Source organism: Mastomys coucha, unplaced genomic scaffold (assembly GCF_008632895.1).
Source record: "Mastomys coucha isolate ucsf_1 unplaced genomic scaffold, UCSF_Mcou_1 pScaffold1, whole genome shotgun sequence".
In the NCBI taxonomy this organism is placed as follows: Eukaryota; Metazoa; Chordata; class Mammalia; order Rodentia; family Muridae; genus Mastomys; species Mastomys coucha.
This window is the reverse complement of record NW_022196891.1, coordinates 87409751-87430711: the sequence shown is the minus strand read 5'-3', so window position 1 is coordinate 87430711 and position 20961 is coordinate 87409751. Positions and strand designations below refer to the sequence as shown.

General features: G+C 47.6%; 1 long non-coding RNA gene across 2 annotated transcripts in view; it reads right to left on the bottom strand.

Moving 5' to 3' along the window:
* The window catches only part of LOC116068716, a 131399-nt gene that overhangs the window by 18655 nt on the left and 91783 nt on the right, over nucleotides 1-20961 (bottom strand). For both annotated transcript variants that reach the window (XR_004109666.1, XR_004109665.1), the window contains exon 2: nucleotides 12506-12614. This is a non-coding gene — a long non-coding RNA (uncharacterized LOC116068716). The remainder of the gene's footprint in view (nucleotides 1-12505; nucleotides 12615-20961) is intronic.

Sequence of the window (20961 nt, the reverse complement as noted above, 5' to 3'; positions counted from 1 at the left end):
GGGCAGGGGGGAGGGGTCTCAGAATTCATGCAGGTGGAGGAATATTTGCACAGCCCAGAATTTCTAAACTTTGACAGTAAGACCTTCCCCTTTTTCTAAGTCTATGAAGTCACAGTTACAGGCAGAACAACAATGTCTGGAAACCCAGGAAAGGATTGGTCCACCCATTCTTTTCCCTGCCATGGTTTACTGGGACCATGGTTGGTCCACAGCAGAACAAAGTCAGTGGGAAGCTACAGTATCAGGACCTCTTTTGTGCCATCTCCTTTATCTCTCCATCAGTGTGGTAGGACCAGGATGCCACTCTGTGGGCAGGGATCATTTGTGTCCTTTTGATAGACAGAACATGTGCCACCACATGTCTCTGGGTGGGGGGTGTACAGCCTAGAGAGGTCTGCACTGCCTCATGAGTGGACAGTGAGCAGAGAAAACAGGGGTACAGCCTTTGTTTGTGATAGCACAGGAGTGCCCTGCAAGTCAACCCATGGCGCTTGTCCCCCTCTCATCTCCCCAACCATTTCAGCCCATAACAGTTGGTAAGCTCGCCACTGTGAAAGCTGGCATCCACAAGGTGGTTAGAGTTTTCAAAATTCACTCTCTGAGCATGGCTCTGGCTCACAGAGTAAAGCCTAAACGGAGCTGTAGAAATCCGAGCGACCGACAGGGCACAGGCCTCGCATCCTTTCCAACCCCCTGCACACCCGCACATGCGCTCACACACATGCTTATTCTTCTATTTATTTCCCTCCACTATTCATATTCATTGGCATCATCCTTTCCTCCCAGTGATCATCCGCCCCATTGTCTTCTCGCCACACCATTCAATTCAAGACAATCGCGTCTTATCCGCTGTGTGCCAGGCACTGAGCTTAGAGTCATCTGTTCTCGGAGTCATCTTGGAGCCGAGTCATCTTGGAATCTGCCCTGTCGTGTGCAGCATCTCACTGATCACAAAGCCCTCTCCACTCTGCCTCTGGAACTGCACCTAAATACCACTCTGTTTCTTCCCTGATTGCCCTTCTTCTTGTTTCTCATCCAGAGAACTGTGGCAGCCTTAAGTGCGCCAGCCTCCCGGACCGATTCAGATCCAAAGCAGGTCACGCGCCGGTTTGATTACAAACCACCAGTCAGGCAGCATAACTTGGTCTTCCCTACAGGTCGGAGCCCCAGTGGCACAGAGCAGAAGGAGGGACACCACCTCGTGTAGCCCCAGACTTCTCTTCTAACTCTCAGTTCCCAGGACCCTTGTCTTCCCCAAGGCTAACTATGGTCTACTATGGTGATTTAGATCTGTTATAAAATAAGCATCCACTATGGACATCAGGGGTATAGAGATACATGGATGAGTATATGGAAGAACAGAGGCATTAGGAAGGGACCACCTGCTGGGCACTTCTGCCTTCCATGGGCCAGTCACATGGTCAACCACAACCTCAGAATAGAAAAATGGGAGAAGTCCAGAACTAAATGACGTGTACGTTTTTAAACTGTATCCTACTCCGAGTAGGAGGGTGGTATCTCAGACTGTCAATCATTCTGCATCCCAGTGTATCCACTCTGCATACACTGTCTTCCTTTCAGTCACTCAGTGGCTGCCTCAGCCATCAGGCCAGCTGCCCTTGCATCTCAATTCTTTCAGCCTGGAAACTCCTGTTTCACTTAATCATGATCCTTAAGTGCAAAAACAGCAACGTTGGACATACAGACATCACTGGGGGAAAAGGAGCAAGCGAACAATCCAACCAATCTCATGCTCAGGTTGCTAAGAGCCATACTGAGTTATCACTGTTACTCTTTTGCTGTGTCTAGTTTGTAATTCGGGCCTTATATATTTATACCAATATAGGAGGAGCAGCATATCTGTAGGGTTTGGCTTTACAAGTACTGTATACATCCATCAAGGGTATATTAGTTAGAGTTTTACTGCTGCGAACAGACACCATGACCACGGCAACTCTTATAAGGACAACATTTAATTGGGGCTGGCTAACAGGTCCAGAGGTTCAATCAGTTATCATCAAGGCAGGAACATGGCAGCATCCAGGCAGGCATGGGGCAGGAGAAACTGAGAGTTCTGCATCTTCATTTGAAGACTGCTAGCAGAATATTGGCTTCCAGGCAGCTAGGAGGAAGGTCTTAAATCCCACAATGACAGTGACACACCTACTCCAACAAGGCCCTACCTCCTGACAGTGTCACTCCTTGGGCCAAGCATATATAAACCACCACAGAGGGTTTCGGAATATCTTCATGATACAGCTCAGAGCGATGGCTTAGCTTTCTAATAGTAGTTGTGATGAATCACTACAAACTATACAGCACTGCCATTATTATAACCCATCGGCAGGGCTGGGCTGCTTCTGGGGACTTGAGGGGAAGCAGTCTGCTTCTCTCTTCTCTGCTTCTCAGGGATGCCTGGATTCCTGTTCCTCTCTGTCTCCAGGTGTGTGACACTAACCGCAGCCTCTGTCATTTACAGCCTCTTGCTCGTGTTGATCCTCTTGAATCTCTCTCCTAAGGACTCTGGTGGTAACTTCTTTGGGCCCCTCTGTATCATCCAAGCTGTCCTTCCTGACTCACACTCTTCAATCACATCTGTGCCATGGAAGGTACATGCCCACAGAGAGGGGAACTGGGATATGGCATCTTCGGATAGGACAGTTGCTTTTAACCTTCTGCTGTGAATGAATCCATTATCTTTGCATGAGAAGTGGCAAGGAAAAATGCTGAATGAAATCTTAGACAGCTGAGCTCAAACTCTGATGAGATGCAAGAAGAAGCTTCATGCTGGAGTTAGGCTGAGCAGAGATAGACAGTTCTTTTGGGAGAGAGGGGGTTAGAGGACGCCACCTTTCCGAGTAGAGGGGTGGAGCGTCATGGAGTTCAGAGAGATGGGGGTAGAAGTAACTGAGCGGGACTGAGGCATGAGGTCCTGAGTGCAGTAAGGTAGGATGTGGTGTGCCAAGTGGAGGAGTTTGGAATTTCATTTGACTTGTGTGTGGAAAACACAGGACCCACATGGATGTGATGATGTACGAGTCTGAAACCCCATGGCAGGGCTGGGCAACTTCTGGGGACTTAGGGGAGGTGATGGGTTCGAACTAAACAACACTGTCCATAATGTCCTGTGATGATGGAAGTACCTTCTCTGCAGCTTTCAGTAGGAGAGGAGAGGCCATGTGGGCAGGTAGTTACAATGTGGCCGGATGAATGAGAAACAGAACTGGGAGTGGGGGGATATAGGGTGTGTGTGTGTGTGTGTGTGTGTGTGTGTGTGTATGTGTGTGTGTATGTATGTGTGTATGTGTGTATGTGTGTGTATGTGTGTGTACGTGTGTGTGTGTGTATGTGTGTGCCCGCATGTGTGCATGCATGTAAGATGAATGAGTGCGGGTACATATGTGCATGCATGTAAGATGCATGAGTGCCGGGACACACATGCCATGGTGCCCATAGAGGAAGACTTCAGATGTCAGCCTCACTTTCAACCTCGTTTAAGCCCAGCCTGTCTCTGGTTGTTCACTGCCACATACCCAAGACTAGCTAGCCCCCCCTGTGTCTGGGAATTCCCCTGTCTCTGCCTCCTGGTTCGCTGTAGGAACACTGGGACTAAAGATACACACTACCAAGCCTGGGTTTTTCCATGGGCTCTGCAGATTTGAGCACAAGTCCTCACGTTTGCACATCAGGCGCTTTGCCACCAAGACATCTCCCTCGGCTCCAGAAAAACTGCCCTTTAGTGAATGTAAATTTAAATTTATCCGTGCAGCTTGGGCAGCCTTCCTCCAGAAAGACCATTTGGACAGCAGACAGTGGGTGATGGGGAAGAGGTGGAGAAGCAAGAACCCCAAGGGTGTCAGCCTGGATGAACAGTTGTCAGACTCTGAATGAGACAGAAGTCGTACTGGATAGGGTAACGAGGAAAATTAAAGTTGGTGCCATGGAGAAGAGCCTGGCTGATTTAGTCAGCCCTGGTGGAGACCGGGGCAAGTGCCAGCCCTGGTGGAGACTGGGGCAAGGGTCAGGTTCTCACTTGGATGGCAGAATGAGGCTGTCCATCAAACAGAAGTTTCAGAGTTTAACATCGTCACTTTGACTTAACAGGGCTTATTTTGAAGCACCTGTAAAATGAACCCATCCAAAGGACTGAGGGGACCCAGGAGAAGGATAGGAGAAGCTGGTGATGTAGGTTTGAGACCCCCAGAGCTCAGATGGTAGCTGGGTTCATCGCTGGTATGGCTTTGCCCAAGAGTTAACTGAGAAGTGGATGAGATCACCGAAGGCGGCAACAAGGAGGACCGAGAAGGACAGAGTCCAAGGCAGCAAGAAGCTTGGGAGAGCCAAAGGCTGTTCACTCCTAGGGAGGACTCACTCCCCGGAAAACACACCACTGTCTTTGGGATGTCAAATGTGGCAGTGGTCAGTGACTGCTGAGAGGCCATGAGCCTGAGATGACGCCGTGACAAAACATGTTTCGTGGTGTGGGGCTTAGTGAGAGAGATGGGGCAGAGCTGAGGCTGTAGGGTCCTTGGTAAGTGTGCGGAAGAATGCAAATGATGCTGGACCCTAGGCATTAACTCTTGTCTCAGTGTGCCTTCTAGCTGGGGGCAGATGAGACGGTGATCACAAGCTACAGGAGCATACGGCTATGACGGTAGAGCACGCTTGCTCACATGGTACAGCACACTCGCTTACATGGTACAGCATGCTCGCTCACATGGTACAGCACGCTCACTCACATGCTCAGGGACTGGAGCCTGGACCTCAGGGAGCTGCACTCACTGGACAGAGTGGAAAGATGTGGGGAAGGCACTTTGGTTTCCCGTAAGATATAAGCAAATGGAACGCATGTAGAGTCTCAGTTCTTTTACATTGTATTTAAAAATTATTGTTATGTGTACAGCACCTGAGTCTAAGGCAAGATATAAGCTATGGCAAAAGATTGCTATCGATGTGGTCTCTATCCAGGCCGTTTAGGGTGTACAGATTGATAAGTGTGTCTGGGGTTTTTGTTACAACCTCTGATGCACCAGGGACAGGCCACCTCTGGGATTTTGAGAACCTGTCTGCTTGCTGAACTGGTTCTCAGAACTTATTCCTGTCCCTACAGCTCTGTAGGGGTCGCAACATGGAGTAAGTTTACCAGAGATTAAGGCAAAGTCCACCTTGCCACAGCAGCCTCCCACACCATTATTCCACCCCTGCTCCCAATACACACACACACACACACACACACACACACACACACTCATGCCTCCCCATACATACACCCCTACAAGACACCCCAGGCACACACATATCTTCACTATCACATAAGGACCTCAGAGCATGGCTCCCATCTCCCTCACCCCCCTTCACCCAACTCACCCCCCTCACCTCCACCTTGAACTCTCACAGTCCCTAAGCTAGCCGACCATCTTAGAGTCAGTCTTCCCTAAGAAGAATCCTCAGGCTGGGACAAGGAAGCTCACCAGGAAAGGAGGCGGGAGGAGGGGCCAAGAGGAGAATGTAGGAGAAAGATGGACTTTGTAGAGATGGACATGGGAGGGAGTAAAACTGGTGTTAGGAGCCTGGGTACTTCCTGCCAGAGGTTTGGGTCTAGAGGGCTGTATCAAACACGCACAGTTAAAAGGGTGATCTGTGGGAAGAGCCACTCCAGACCAGCATTTCGTAGGCCTTTAGGAGTGGGGAGGGGAGAGGGGAGAGGGGGAGAGAACAAGTACAGGGTTGTGGAAGGACGGGAGACAGAGAGCCAGCATTTCCGTGTTCTTCACATACCCGCAAGCACCAGCCCATGTTCTCAGGCAAATGCTGGGCTAACAATCTGTTAGATATTTGTGTGACTCTCCCAGAAGCTTTATTTTCTTTATTGGCACTCCAAATGGTGGCAGACTGGCCCTGATTATTAAGTCAGCACCAAAGGAGAAGGCAGAGGACCAGCGAGTAGCAAAGGCAGCATTGAGTCCTGTGTCCCCAAGGAAGAGATAGATTCTGAGACAGTCTGGATTCATTTATGTTAGAACTAAATAAACTACCCAGAGGAAAAGGTTTGTTCATTGCCTTACATTGCTAGTGGGGAACATACAGCCTGGGGATGCCTGAGGCTCTTCGAGGACCAGGCTGTGGGGACCAAGTTCAAGTCCCCGCCTAGAGCCCCTCCCACTGCCTCAGAGGTTCTCAGCTCTTCCTTGGAGGTGTCTGGGGAAGGGATTGAGAAGAATAAGTAGAGTAGGTCTTTCCCATCCCTCCAAACACATTCAACCAGCACACACACACACACACACACACACACACATACACACACATGCACACACATACACTACTCCTACATATGCACATACAAACTCATATGCACATACTCACATACACGCACACACATTCACACACACATGCACATGTACACTCATCACTCATGCACATATGCACACTCACATTCACATATACACACACCACTCATACAAATATATACATAAACTCGTACACATGCACACACTCATATATACACATATCACTCATGCACACATACATACACACATGTACACTCATCACTCATGCACATATGCACAAATAAACTCACACATGGACACTCACACGCACATGCACACATACATACACACACACCACTTATGCACACACACACACACACACACACTTCTTACTAATATTTATTTCATTTTTAAAAAGTTTCTATTTTAGAAACTAAGGTTTTTTGGGTTTTTTTTTAAACATCGTTTATTTCTTCTAGCTTTATATTTTGTGCACAGCAGGATCTAATCTACAGACACATTGTTGAGAACACAGGTTTCTTTTTTTTCCAATATAAGAATTATTTGGAAGTGATAAGAGGCCTGCATGAGTAGCCGGTGTGGGTATAGGAGAGATTCCATAGAAGGCAGACTTACTTCCCTGAAATTTGAACTCTGCTGTACTTCACGTAAGGACCTTGCTACTTCAAAGATTGCTAGATCCTCCTCAGAGTCTCTCACTCAGAAGGTGTGGACGGAGCCCCAAACTTCACATTTATCCTTGTCTTTTAAGTGTGTGTATGTGTGTGCACATGCACATATTGTGTACACTTGTGTTTGAGTGTGCATGTGTCGTGTGTGCACGTGTGTGTGTGTGTCTGTCTGTGTATGTGTGTATGTGTGTGTGTACTCTGTGCGGAGAACAGAGGGCAGCTTATGGGAATTGGTTGTCTCCTACCATGTGGGACCTTTAACTCAGGTCACCAGCTTTGCTGACAGCAGACGTCTTTACCTGCTGAACAATCTCTCTGGCCCAAGCATTTGCATTTCTAATTATCTCTCCGGTGATATTATTGCTACTGGTCCAGGGTCCACACTTGGAGGACAGCAGCATGGGAGTCTAGACGGCTAAATAGGAGTTCAGCTCTGTGTGAGGCCCTCAGGATGCTTCACACTGGACTTCCACTGTCAACCAAGCCACATTACCCAGCCAGAGAACAGGACAGCCACTGTGTTTTAGGACATGGAAAAGCAGGTAAGATGCTGAATAGAGTCTGACCTCAGTGAAAGGGAACCTGGAAGAGGAACATTATGTGCATATTATTTTCTTTGCTGCATAAAACATATGCTGCCCGATGTCTCCATACCGTGGAGACGTGGTGGCTAGTGATGGGGAGGGACCGAGTCTCTGTGTTTACAGAGGTGACTGTCCAGCCACTCATCCAGTTAAAAGTCATTTATAAACATCGGCGTTTGACAGAGAACAAACTCCATGTTCTCTTTCCTTGTACAAGTATTTATAAATGCCCACCATATGCCAGGCACTGTGCCAGGCACGAGGGGAAAGGCACGTGTTTGCCACCTTCAGCCAGGGAGGGAACAGGAAGCGAGATAAGAGCTTATGGAAGTGTGTGGAAAATTCTGTGAGGGGGAATGGTTTGGCTGGCTGGCTGGATTGATAGATAGGTAGATGGGAACTCTGGATGCTGTGACTCTGGGCTGTTGGTGGGACATCCAGGGCGAGAAGTCAAGAAGTTAGAAGCGTGAAGAAGCCTGGCTTGGAGCAGTGGGTCCAGCTTCCCTACCCTATGTGTAGCTGTGAATAATGTCTCCACGAAGATCAGTGGTGTGTGAGAAAAGGAACATAGATGGGTACAGGCTGGGTAAGGCAGGGGCCAGTAAGAAGACTGAGGCAGACTCTGGGCCATTAGAAATGTAAACAAGAGAGCGAAGGACATTAAAGACACTTGGATATTTCTGTCCTAAACAATCATACTTTATTTACACAAAACAAGATCTCTTCTGTGATTTAGTCAATATGCCCCATGGGAAAGAGACAATATGCCAGCGTACTCAAGGCCTATCTTATGCTTCCTGGTTAGACCCCAGCCTCCCCCAGGGATTTTCAGGTGTTGAAGTGTCTCATCGCCAAGAGAAGGCTATTCTTCGCAAACAGCTTCAAACCCTGATCTGTAATGACCTGAATCATTCGTTCCTGAGACCACTGGTTTTCAGTCACTTAGTGGGACACACTGCATGGCAGAACATATGGAAGAGGAAGCCAGTTACCATCATTTAGCTGATAGAGGCCTGATAAAGACTCACACACATAGCCAGGTGCATACATTCACACACTCACACACAGGTATGCACTGGTGCACATACACGCACAGTCACAAGCACATCCACACACTCACATGCACACAGGTGTGTTCTTAAGCATGCTCACATACCCATGACATTCACACTCACATGTACACTCATGTCCACGAGTGTTCGTGTGCACACACTCTCACACACATACACACTGATCACTGATATCTCACAGTCTTACACACTCATGGGCACACACATTCACTTCCCCTCCTCATTTCTTCACCCTTCTTGCTGCCTGTAGGGTACAGTCTCAGACACAGCTGCTATGATCATTCACAGCCGTGAGTAAAAACCATCACTCAGTCCCTCAGTGGACATCACTCCAACTCACACCAATACCGCAGTGGCTTCGGGTGTAGTCCCTGCACTCCGAGTTCATTCCATAGTGAAATCCTGTCTCAAAACAAACCCGTGAGGGTACAGATGGTGCTCAAAGCACCAATCTGTATATTTAAGAAGAAAACATTTGTCTTATATAAGTAATATATATTAAAGTTGGGATAGCAATGGCCCTTAAAGCCCCAGTGGGAATCATGAGGGTGAATGACCAGTCAACAGTGAGTGGAGATGAGTAGGGATCAAGGTGGATGGTCCTAATGAAGCATCACCCCAAGACATTGTGGGATTTAATGATACTACACATCCTCACACTAAGGCACGGGCTTCTCAGAAGCATAGAATTCTGCACCCCAGAGAGTGCCTGTTAATATATGCAAATTTAAAACTAAGTTAATATTTAATGTTGATCTCTACTAGGTATGGGAAACAAACAATCTAACTTGTCACTTTATGCGTCCCCCCTGCACCCCCACGTTACACTTCTTTTTATGTAACTTCCATGTGGTTATTTGTTTGCTTATAATCTTACTCCCGAGATAGAGGGCCCCTGCTTCTAGAACCGAGAACGCATGCTCCACCCGGTGGGACAATTCAGTGGCTAATGTGTGACTTAGACACTAAATCCAGGCAGGTGCTTAGGCAGACGCAGTTTAAAAAGATGGCGGCAGATGCCTCCCAGAGACTGTGAGTACTGAGATGTTGGCTGGAGTTCTCCATCCCTGTTTGCGTGTTCACACTCAAGCCCAAGCATGCACTCCCATTACCTCCCAGCCACTGCTCTTGGACTATGGACATCCTTGCTCACAGAACATCGCGCTGATGTATTTTCCCGTCTACTGTACGTCACATATTTGCTAATTCTTTTCCTCTCTTCAGCATCTGACCCACCGATGGGGGATTATGGTATTAACTCTCCACCCAGCACACACTCTTTACAGCCTCACACTAAATACCGTAAGCCCGCTACAGAGAGGAATAAGAGTGAAAGCAGGCCGTCTGGCCTTAAGCTGAACACACAGAGGGTCGTGATCCAATTGGAAGGGAAGCAGAATTTTTAAAAAGAAAGAGGTTTGACCAAATTTTAATCCGTGTCATTTTCATTTCTCTCTCCCTGTGGATTTGAGTGATTTTATTTACACTGTCAGCTTGAGCCTGGGGATTGGAAATCAGGCTTTTATGGAGATTATTAAAAGTACCTACAGCACACTAAAGGTTGGGTTAACTGATACATGCTTCTAAAAATACGAGCCCGAGTGCTCTGCAGCAGACGCCCTGGCGGTCTCATCCCCTTCAGAAGGTTACTCTTGAAAGCTGGGCGTGGGGAACCCAGGCACAGGCTGTTAGGGTATTTCTAATAGGGAGCAAATGACCTGGGAACGGAGCTAAATTAGCATTACTGGGATAAGAAGGTAGCTCTTTATACCATTAATGCTAGTGCCGAGTAATCCTGCGGCCCTTCCTTCCCAAAGCGAGGGTGCTGTGAAGGGGGTGGGCAGAATGACCTCGTCGAGGATTTAGAGGTGGGTGGGAAGCCCTCCGTGACCGCAGAGCCTCCAGTCCATGATTCCTCGAGTCTAAACCTCCCCAGAAGCGCGAAGGAAGATTCTGTGGGGGCACCATCAAGCAGGAGCTTGGGCAGGTGAAGTTCTCCACCTTTGTCATATCCTTAAAGAGCTCAATAGAGAAAAGTGAAGTGGCTCACCACATCTCAATACACCCTGATCACCCGTGCTCTGATGGGGCGGGTTCAGGAACCCGAATCCCTGGCAGTCCCATCTTACATCCCAGCTGGGGGTGAGGGACTTGGACCTTGCAAACACACACACACTGCGACTTGACCTGTTGGCATCGTGGCTCAGTGGTTGAGCATTTTCGTAATGTCACAAGGACCTAAGCACAAAATAGTAAATGGGCAACTCTGCAGGCCTCCTGGGGTATTAGAGGGATTTGATTCCAGTTCCATTACGGACCCCAAAGAGACTTTCAATTCTGAGGCCCACAGACACTCTTGAGCCTGATTCAGAGCCTCTGTGAGGGCTATTTGGAAACATCCAACCAAGCTTCATTCCACTCAGCACCCTCAAGTCTGAAGGCTTGGGCAAGAATATTTGGTTGACACTTGAGCTCTCCCTCTCCCTGTCACAGCCTGAATCCCTCAGTGTCGAAGCGCAGCATCTTGCTGTGTGCCAGGGCCTGAAGGCTGGAGCACACTTAACGCCTTTACTGTGTAAACCTCGGGTCTGGGTCTCTTGTCCTCACAAACCCCCATCCTTAGGGCTCTTTGTCTCTTTTTCTTCAGATCTCATTATTTATTTTCCCTGACAGCTATCCCCACTCCCCTGCAAAACCAGCTGCTCTGACTAATGTCCAGTGTTCTTGAGCTCCAATCCTGACTCCTGTTCTAGGGTATACATTCTGGAAGCACAGTGGACACACACTCCCTTCCTGCCTAGTCTGCCCCCCTCTCCCCTCCTTCTGCATGTTTCCATGCCTTCTCCCTCAAGACTGGCTCTCACTGGGTATACCAACCCAGTTGCACAAGTCCCCTGCTACCAGCAGTGAAATCTGTCCTTCAGGGTGATGACGTGTATGCTGCTGCTAGCTGTCTGGAAAGCACAGAGCTGTGTGTCATTCTGTATCAGGTTTCATGTGCCCAACAATTCCATGAATCTGATATAATAAATATGAGTTCTCGGTGTAGCACAGCAGTAGTAATGAAAGAAAGACAAGAGGTGTGGTCCATATGGAAGAAAGAAGGGGAGGAGGCCAACTCACTTGAGCAGTACACAGTCCCGCACCCTGCACTCACCCACCTGGGCTAGCCTCCTCTAAAGACCAGGATCAAATCCACATGGCCTAGCCATTCTGTATGGAAACCAATAGTCCTGACATGTTGATAACATTACTGGTGAAGTTTCCAACTACAAATGAAAACTTGCCGTTTTCCTGATCTTCATTCCTTATGCCTTCCCCCCTCTGTTTCCCTGAATCTTCTCAGCCTAGAAAATGCCTCTTCATCCTGAAAACACTGTCATGTGTGTTACCTCCTCTGCAGAACTTCACCTCTCTCAGCCCCTGCCCTCATCCAAAAGGCAGACGGTGCTGCACTTAGGATATGAGAGTCTATTTCATAATTTACATAGGCATATGTGCATGCTTGTGTGCATGTGTCCGTGCATGGATGCGTGTGAGTGTGTGTGTGTGTGTGTGTGTGTTATGTTGCACTTAGCATGTGAGACTGTTCCATAATTTGGATACACATACATGCATAGGTGATTGCATGCATGCGTTCCTGCTTGCCTGCATGGGGCATCCATGGGTGCATGCATGCATGTGCACATGCGTGTGCATGTGCTGGATGATGCCAACCACAATGAGGATGACGGTGATGAGTGATTCAATTTTCTCAGAACAATAAGAGCTCCTCATCTTTCAGCATTAGTCTTAATTCAAATGATATGTTAATCAAAGTTAACAATGCAGTCTGTTATAAAATACAGCTTCCAAATGCATGCATTAAAACCTCATTTGGAGATATTACTTACACAGGAACACGTGGTCTCGGTCAGACAGCTTGCCTTCCTATAAGTGACAGCTCTGAAGTAGATTCCTTCCATCCTTCGGGTCTTCCATCTTGGGGTCCTCTGCTGCCAACTGTTGAGGTAAGGGGAGAATATGAGATGACACACCGTCGTCAGTACTGTTGGCCACTGTCTCCGCTCACCCACTGCTCAGAGCTTGGCATGTGTGGCCGGGCAGAAGTCTTTTCTCTGTTCCCACAAAGATTAAAAATGTTATTGCTTAAGGTTTCACCCCACTCTATGTTCTCTGGACCCTGAAGTCCCTGTCACTCTTCCTCTCACAACACCTGCTCATCCCCACCCTGGGGGTGTGGCATGGTGGCAAGAACTCCTGCCAAACGTCACCTTTGGAGAAACATCCAGGACTTGGTGTGGTGTGGTACCCAGGTATTAAAAAGATTTCAACGCCCACCTCAACTTTCTGGCCGTGGTAACCAATATGGTATGGTAGGGAAAGGAGTGGAGAACCATGTCACCCCCAAAAAAGAAAAATATCAGAACCTGTGGTCCCCATTATGCTCAGGCCCCCGGAGGCTAGTGCTCTCTGTGGTGGTGGTGGAGAGATGTGAGTCTTACTTGGGGAAGTCCCTGTCTCTCCTCTCCTCCCCTTGGCAGTGCAGGAAGTAGGCTTTGGGGACTCACTTTCTTGTAATGAACTCAATTCTAGGAACTTAACTTCCACTCAGGCCTAAGGGGCAGGAATTTGAAAATTGTTTAACCCCAGAACAAGCAAGCTCTTTTGAGTCCAGGCTTCTGGGTTCTTCAGAAACCCAATTGTCAGAATGTGTGCCCTCTACTTGCTTGCTGTTAGCAAGGGTCATGCGGCAGTCACCTGCCCCGAGTCACTCTGGAGGTTATTTAACAGAGAGACGCTTATTCCCTTTGTGCTTTTACCTCCAGTCTCTTCTTGCAACATAAGACACCGAGGGCATCCAAGACAGAAGGTGAGAAGGTCACACCTTGTGGGATGAGCTGTGTCTGCCTTCGGTGTTGCTTCCCTTTGGGTTGCAGTGTGATAGTATGATATAGGAATTCTGTTTTAAGTGATCCAGTCAGGGCATTCAACATACCCCCATGTTAAAATTCTCTTTTTCTAGTTGGATGTAGTCTTACCCTATCTGATGTCAAGCATCTTCCTCTACTGCTTTCAGCCTTATTGCCTTGAAACAAAGTATCTCACCCGTGCCTTTGCCCTCTAAGCCATCTCCCCAGCCCTCTAGTTCTCCCATTTATCTGTAAACATTGTTGCCAGCTGACCTCCACCAGGTCCCAGCCTCTGGCTACCATAGTTCTTTTCTCCTCTCACTTCTGTGATGCTGCACCTACTGAGACTGTGGAAGCATCTTACACAGTGTCTTACAAAGATCGGCATCCCCCACCTCCACCCCAGAAAGCTCTGGCTGGCTGTAAGTGGTCAACAAATCCTGCCTTCTGGACAGTGTGAGAGTCTTGTCAAATGTTCAGTATCTAAGGGAACAGAGAGATGCCTGAAACGCACCTCTGCCAGGACGGGCATCACAGCTACTAGGAAGATCTGGAAAGATCTTGATCTATGAAAACAGTGGATCCTCAGACCAAGAATGCAATAGGCTGAGCCACCCAAGAAGTATCTAGAGTTGTTCTTCAGTGAAGATGTTGCTAATTGGGAAAAAAAATGCCTTACCAGAACACAAAACTGGAACTGACATGAGAAAGATGTCTCCAAGATGAGACATGTGGACCGCTGGTTCTCACCGGGGTCAAATAAAGCCAGAGTCTGGTGTTCTGAGTCTTTCAAGATTTATTTCCAAGGGAAAGTCACTACCCATCCAGTGCATCTATGGATGCACATACCATGGAGTATGTGGCCATTATATAGAGGATGTGCTGAGACGGAGGGCAAGAACAAATAAGGTCAGACTCAGGCCATGCAGTGCATTTGTATTTTGTCTGCATGTATGTCTGTGTGAGGGTATTGGAGTCATGGAATTACAGAGGGTTGTGAGCTGCCATGTGCTTGCTGGGAATTGAACTTGGGTCTTCTGGAAGAGCAATCAGTGCTCTTAACTGCTGAGCCATCTCTCCAGCCCCTCCTAGGAATTTATATAAACTTCCTGGAAAAGTTATCAGCAAGCATGCATACTGACCACTGACAAAACCTCTACCCATCCACATTGCTGTGCTGTGCATTTGCCTCAGACACTTATGTATTGCATTCTATGTAAGTGTATAACCCCCATTACAGTGAGGAAGGTGGACAATCTGATTCCAGGGAAGTTATTGCTCAAGGATAAAGTATTGATGGGTGACTCCGGGTTCTTTCACTAAAACCCTGATCTTCAGTTGTACACACCAGCTACCTGTTCTCTCCTTCTATACTGAGCTTGTTCCACACTCAGAAGATGGACAGAGTTTAGCTTCCTGAATTGAGAAGTGAGTCTCCACGCTGAGTCTGCAAAAGGGCCTCTAAGGAAAGTCTACAAAAGAGATCAGGCATGGCCTCACTAATCAGTGACACAAAGAAAAACAAACCCTTGGGCGATGTCACAGGCATTGTTTTCATAATGGTATTTTCGCTCTAATTCAGAAATTGGTACCGGAAGTGGGGTCTGGACATAATCAAATCATATCACTTTACTATTTTCTTATCTTAAATATATACATCAACTTCGTATTCCAGAAATAAATGCCATTGCCAGAGAATGAAAAAAAAAAGGTAATCAATGTTTTACAGTGTTTGATATTTGTTATGAATATCCCTACTGATTTGGAGTTAGTCCATGTACCTGATATATAGCCACAGAGGAAAGGTCAGAGAGCAAATGGTAATAATGCTATTACATATTAGGGAATCACATATACATCATTTATGAAGTTTTGAAGTAGCAGTAGAATGAAATGCAGAGATTCCAGAAACTTGGCCTCATAGAATTAGAAAAGATAAATTTGTTTTGGACTCAATAAATATGATAGTGCACTAAAAAGAATTTTAGCAGCACATATTCAGCAAAATTCTTGGTGGGATGAACATTGGACAAGATTCTCACACTGTCCAGAAGGCAGGATTCGTTGACCACTTGGAGTATGACAGCCAGCCCGAGCTTTCTGGGGTGGCGGTGGGGGATGCCATGGTGGGGGATGCCGATCTTTGTAAGACACTGTGTAAGATGCTTCCACAGTCTCAGTAGGTGCAGCATCACAGAAGTGAGAGGAGAAAAGAACTGTGGTAGCCAGAGGCTGGGACCTGGTGGAGGTCAGCTGGCAACAATGTTTACAGATAAATGGGAGAACTAGAGGGCTGGGGAGATGGCTTAGTGGGCAAAGGCACGGGTGAGATACTTTGTTTCAAGGCAATAAGGCTGAAAGCAGTAGAGGAAGATGCTTGACATCAGATAGGGTAAGACTACATCCAACTAGAAAAAGAGAATTTTAACATGGGGGTATGTTGAATACCCTGACTGGATCACTTAAAACAGAATTCCTATACCATACTATCACACTGCAACCCTATAAATACACAATGTTATATGTGTCATTAAAAACAAAATTGCTTTCTGACATTCAGGCCTCACATCCTAGAGCACGGAGCATGTGGTAGCCAATAATGACGGGCTTTCTGGAGTCACAGAGAAGGCTAAAAATGGAGCAATTTTTTTTGGACATAAGGAAAAGCAGGCACAGGGCCAGTGGGACTGGAGAAGTAAGCCAGAAAGAAACGGAAGCTTCTCCACTCTTCCTTACTGGCCCCTTCCCACACGCAGAGCCAACACCGCCAGCATTTTGTCAGCCAGCATCCTTTGTAATCCTCCAAATTCTCAGGCCAGAGAAAATGGAGACTCACAAAGACGCAACGAGGATAGCACCCTGGAATGGCCTTGTGAGTCATTATTATGAATTAAATGGCATCGGCCTATTTTTCTCGCTGTTGAGTAATGACACTTGGTTGACAAAAAAACTAGTACTTCATCTTTAGAACGCTCAGAATATCTCCTTACCCGGCCTGTTTGTCTCGTGGGTGGATTTATCCCCTGAATAAGCTAAGAATTGACCAGCTGCTAGCTAGCGTGAGCATCCTGCCCTTCAGAATTAGGAGTGGATCCAGCCAGGCTGCTAGCCTGTTAGACGTGCCATCTCCACCAGGTCCTCTAAAAGCTCTGTGCTGTATTTCTTCCTTTTTTATTCTTCTCTCATTGATAAATGGGGATAATAGCATCTATCAAGCTGTGCTACCAAGCTTAAATGAGGTCGGTGTGCACACTCAAACCATCCATGTTAGCACCCAGGAGACATTTCCAAGTGCAGCTGTGACTAAGACAGTCACAAGACCACGCTACCACAAGGTCACCCCTGGCATGAACACAGTAAGGTAAGGTTGCCAGGCCTTCACCTCTGGCCTTGCTCAGGTCCCATGGAGGACAGAACGTCTTTCCAACTTCTGCCACCAATCCCTCTTTTCCTCATGCAAGAGCAGAGAGAACAGCTGAGAATACCCGTCTGCAAACCTGCCCAGGAGTTTCCCCCTTGGTGGAGACACCACCCTCCACCTTCCACTTGCCTCTTCTTCCCCCAGTTTCCTTTTTTTTTTCTGGGCCAGACGTGGATAAACTTGCTGCTTCCTTCCTTTGGGCCCTCTGGAGAGCTAAGTGCTACACACTTGAAAGCCTGAAACCTTGTCATTTCCACCTTGAACCTGTGGCTGACCTCGCCAGACAGTCTGGGAAATGAATTAGTGTCGGAGTGCAGAGGCAGAATGTGAGCAGTGACCTGGCTCTCCCAAGCAACAGAGCGAACTGTCAAGCTGGACTTAAAGTTCCCGTTTCCCAACCCCTTTAATTATGTTGAAAACTATGTCATATTGTTTTTGAAAAAGTTAATGAAACGGTAGGTAAAGGTGAACGGAGGAACATAATTTACTTGGATTCCTTTGCAAGCTTTTGATAAGGTTTCTCATAAAAGGCCATTAAGGAAAACAGATGACTAGAGGACTCTGGGCAGAAGTCTTTTGGCTTTATTAAAAACTGGTTACATTGTTCTCGAAGGAAGAATCATTGTTGCTGGCTGCTTCTTGGAGGGGAGAGGTTAATCACAAGCTGTCTCCCGTGTTGGTATTTAGACTGGAGATGCTCCAATGATTTACAAAGCAAGGTTGGTCAGAAACACAGAATCGTTTTGGTAGTTCAGACCTTTCCCAGTGTTCCAGTGGTGACTCTCCGTCAGTAGGGAGTAGGGAGTAGGCTCCCTGGAGGGAGAGCTGGACCCATGCAAAAGGCCACGCCTCCGAAGATGGGAAGAAAGCTCTGAGAAGCTTCCTGAGATCCAATTGTTTCTGTCAGCCCTGGGTGGCAGGCCCGAGGCCAGAGGCTGCACAGGGATCTCCCAGTGTCCTTCCCAGCCTTGCACCAGATGGCGGCTTTAAGGCCATGAAAAATCAGAAATGAGAGGCATGGTAGAAGCATCTCCATGATACAGAGCCGCATTCCAAAATGGCAAAATAATCTTGCTCCTAAGGACAGCCAGAGGACTGGGATGGGGACTTGGATGCTGAGGAGAGTGCTGTTAATTTGTGCCTTTGACCTCACAGCAGGAAGTAAGCAAGTGATGCCCGAGAGAGTGGCCGCTGCTCACTTACTGCTGACAGATGTGAACACCAACCATCTCAGCCTACTAAAGAAGACGGAGCTCTGTACGGAGGAACTCAGCCCATTCTGGGAGATTCTCACCCTCAGAACTCACCTACAAGAGCTGGGGGTGATGTCACATACCAGCGATTGATCACGAAACTGGGGAGATGTTGGGGCGGGGGTGATACACCTGGCCTGCGTGTGTGGGCAGCACCTGAGGAAGGACAGCTGAAGAGTCCTCTGGGCTCTGAACACATGTTCTTTACACATGCACTCCCCACCCCCCCACACACCACAGAATCTATAGTCTATCATCACACCTGGCCTGTCTTCACTGCGAAGTAAAATGAGAGTTATCCAAATACCTAGAAGCTCATGGGGCACCCCCCCCCATCCCTGGGCTCTCCCAGACAGGGTCCTCATTAATCCCATGACACTTCTCAGGGAGCCACACCTGTATTTCTTCAAGATCAAAACACCCTAGACACAGGATTTGTACTGCAGTCAACAGCAAAGTTAGTTCCCATCTTGGCAGGACAAAACTGCTTTTCTATTGCTCGGTTGGGTGCTGAGCAGCTCTGTCACTCCTTTCCCTGCAGGAAGACTGTGAAAGACAGCATTGAGGATCATTGGGGGGGGGGGTGACCAGACTAGAAACAACCCCCTCAAAGAGCCCCAGCACAGACCGCGGAAGATGATCTTCTCACTGGATAAGAGTGTGGAGCCTGTCATACAGAAGGGTTACCTTTCTACAAATGGTGCTGAGACAATTGGATGTTTATATGGAGAGAGGGGGAGAGGAGGGGCAGGGAAGGAAAGGGAAGGGCAGGGGTTGTAGGTCAGAGGTGGAGTACTTTGTCAGCATGAACTATTTCTTGCGGGGGAGAATTGTAGAAGAAGGAGAGGATCTGGATGTATACTATATCCACAGATAAATTTACCAAAGGTCATAGAACTGCAGGTAAACAGAAAATTTTAAGTGGTAAGCTTTCTAGAAGAGAATACGGAAACAAGGATTTGCGTCATTGATCCAGGCCTTAGTGGACAGTTTCCACAGAGGAACCATAGATGAGAATACCAGCAACCAAGATCTTTCAGGAACACAAGACTAAAAAGACCTCCACAGCCCCTTTGGAATTGTTAAAAATATTTCTCAAAATTTGGCCCTGGTGAGTCCAAGCATGGGAACAGATGGAATTCTCACAAACCCCCAGCTGGAATGTAGCACAGTGCCTTTGGTGAATTTCTGGTAATGTTAAGAAAGCCTGGAAGCCAGGACCCAACAATACCACCCCTAGATATTTACCTAAAAGAGAGATAAAACAATATAAATGTTCCACACGAATGTTTGTCGTACTTCCTAAGCAGAAATAGCCACATGCGCTCTGACAGTGAATCATAAACAGTGGAGTATCACTCAGCAATGAAAAAGGAGCAAAGTCCGCACATTCGACAGCAAGGACAGATCTCGATGCATTCTGCTGGGTGAAAGAAACCAGACCTTATAGGCTCTGTGATGCATGATCTTTCTACAGAGTATTCTAACCTGCCAAACAGCTCCATGGTTGGGAGAGAGAGAAGAGGTTGGGCATAAGGGGTCACATGGGAAATAGTTTGGAGTTAAGGTCAAGGCTCCTTAGCATGACTGCTAGTACATACATGACTGCATTTTGAAAACCCTCAGATCCCCAAATCCAGAAACTGAATCTTATTATATTATTTATAATTAAGCCAATAAAGCAAACAAGCAAAACAAACAAACAAAAAACAACAACAACAAAAACAAAACAAAACAAAAAAACTAACACCCACAGACAGACAGAAGCTGCCATGAGGAGAGCTTGAGGGGGCTGTGTTTTTCCTGTGAGAAACCCTCTGCCATGACACTGCCGCAACAGTGGCAAGTTCCTTTTCAAGAAACCCAGACACGCTCGGGGTGCAGTCTGCAGTTGCTCTCCTTCACTGATTTATCTCAGGTGACACAGGACCCCTGACCTTCTCGTTAGCTCAAACACACAGAGTGGTCAGGCTGTCCCTTCAGAGCCACAGAAGTGACTGCAGGCCTCCAGCTGTGAGGATCATCTGGCATTCTTAAAGATCACCCTTCACCTTGAACCGCTCATGCTAATCACATTACCATGGGTGATGCTAATGACCAAGACGTGTCTTCAGCCCCTCCTGAAGTTCCCAGATGAGATACCTGTGTTTCAAGACACGCAATGCCTTGGGGAGCTGAGCACCTTGGCAGCTGCTGTGGCCCCTGGGCCACTCAGCATCTGGACCCGCAGCTGTTTTCAGCTTCAAAGGGACAATTTCAAATCTCATCAAAAATGGCCGGGAAGAGCCCCATGGTTAGATATGTGTTTCTCTGACTGGGGAGAGGGATGTAGACATGGAGGAAACTGTCTCAGGGGAAATGACGGAAGGGATGTGAGTGCGCCGTACTCTGGACGTCAATGGTCCCTTCAGTAAGGGCACCCTAGGACAGGACACCTGTGAGCAGAAGTCACATACTGCCTGTGCGGTGACTGGGAGGTGGCAGAGTCTAAAGAAGAAGGGCCTGATGGAAGAAAGTTAGTCAGCGGAGTGCATCCTTCTCGTGGCTTCCTGCAGCCATGAGGTGAGCAGTCCATCCCACCACAGGCTCCTCACCACCACTCCTTGCTTCGTCACAGGCTCAAAGGCAGAGAGATCGACTCACTGAACAGAAACCTCTGAAAGGAATACAGAACATTATCCTTACATGCAAATCACCTTACGCATTCTATCACAGAGATAGCCAGCTAACCGGTAACCCAGACCCTGCCCTCAGCATGCACT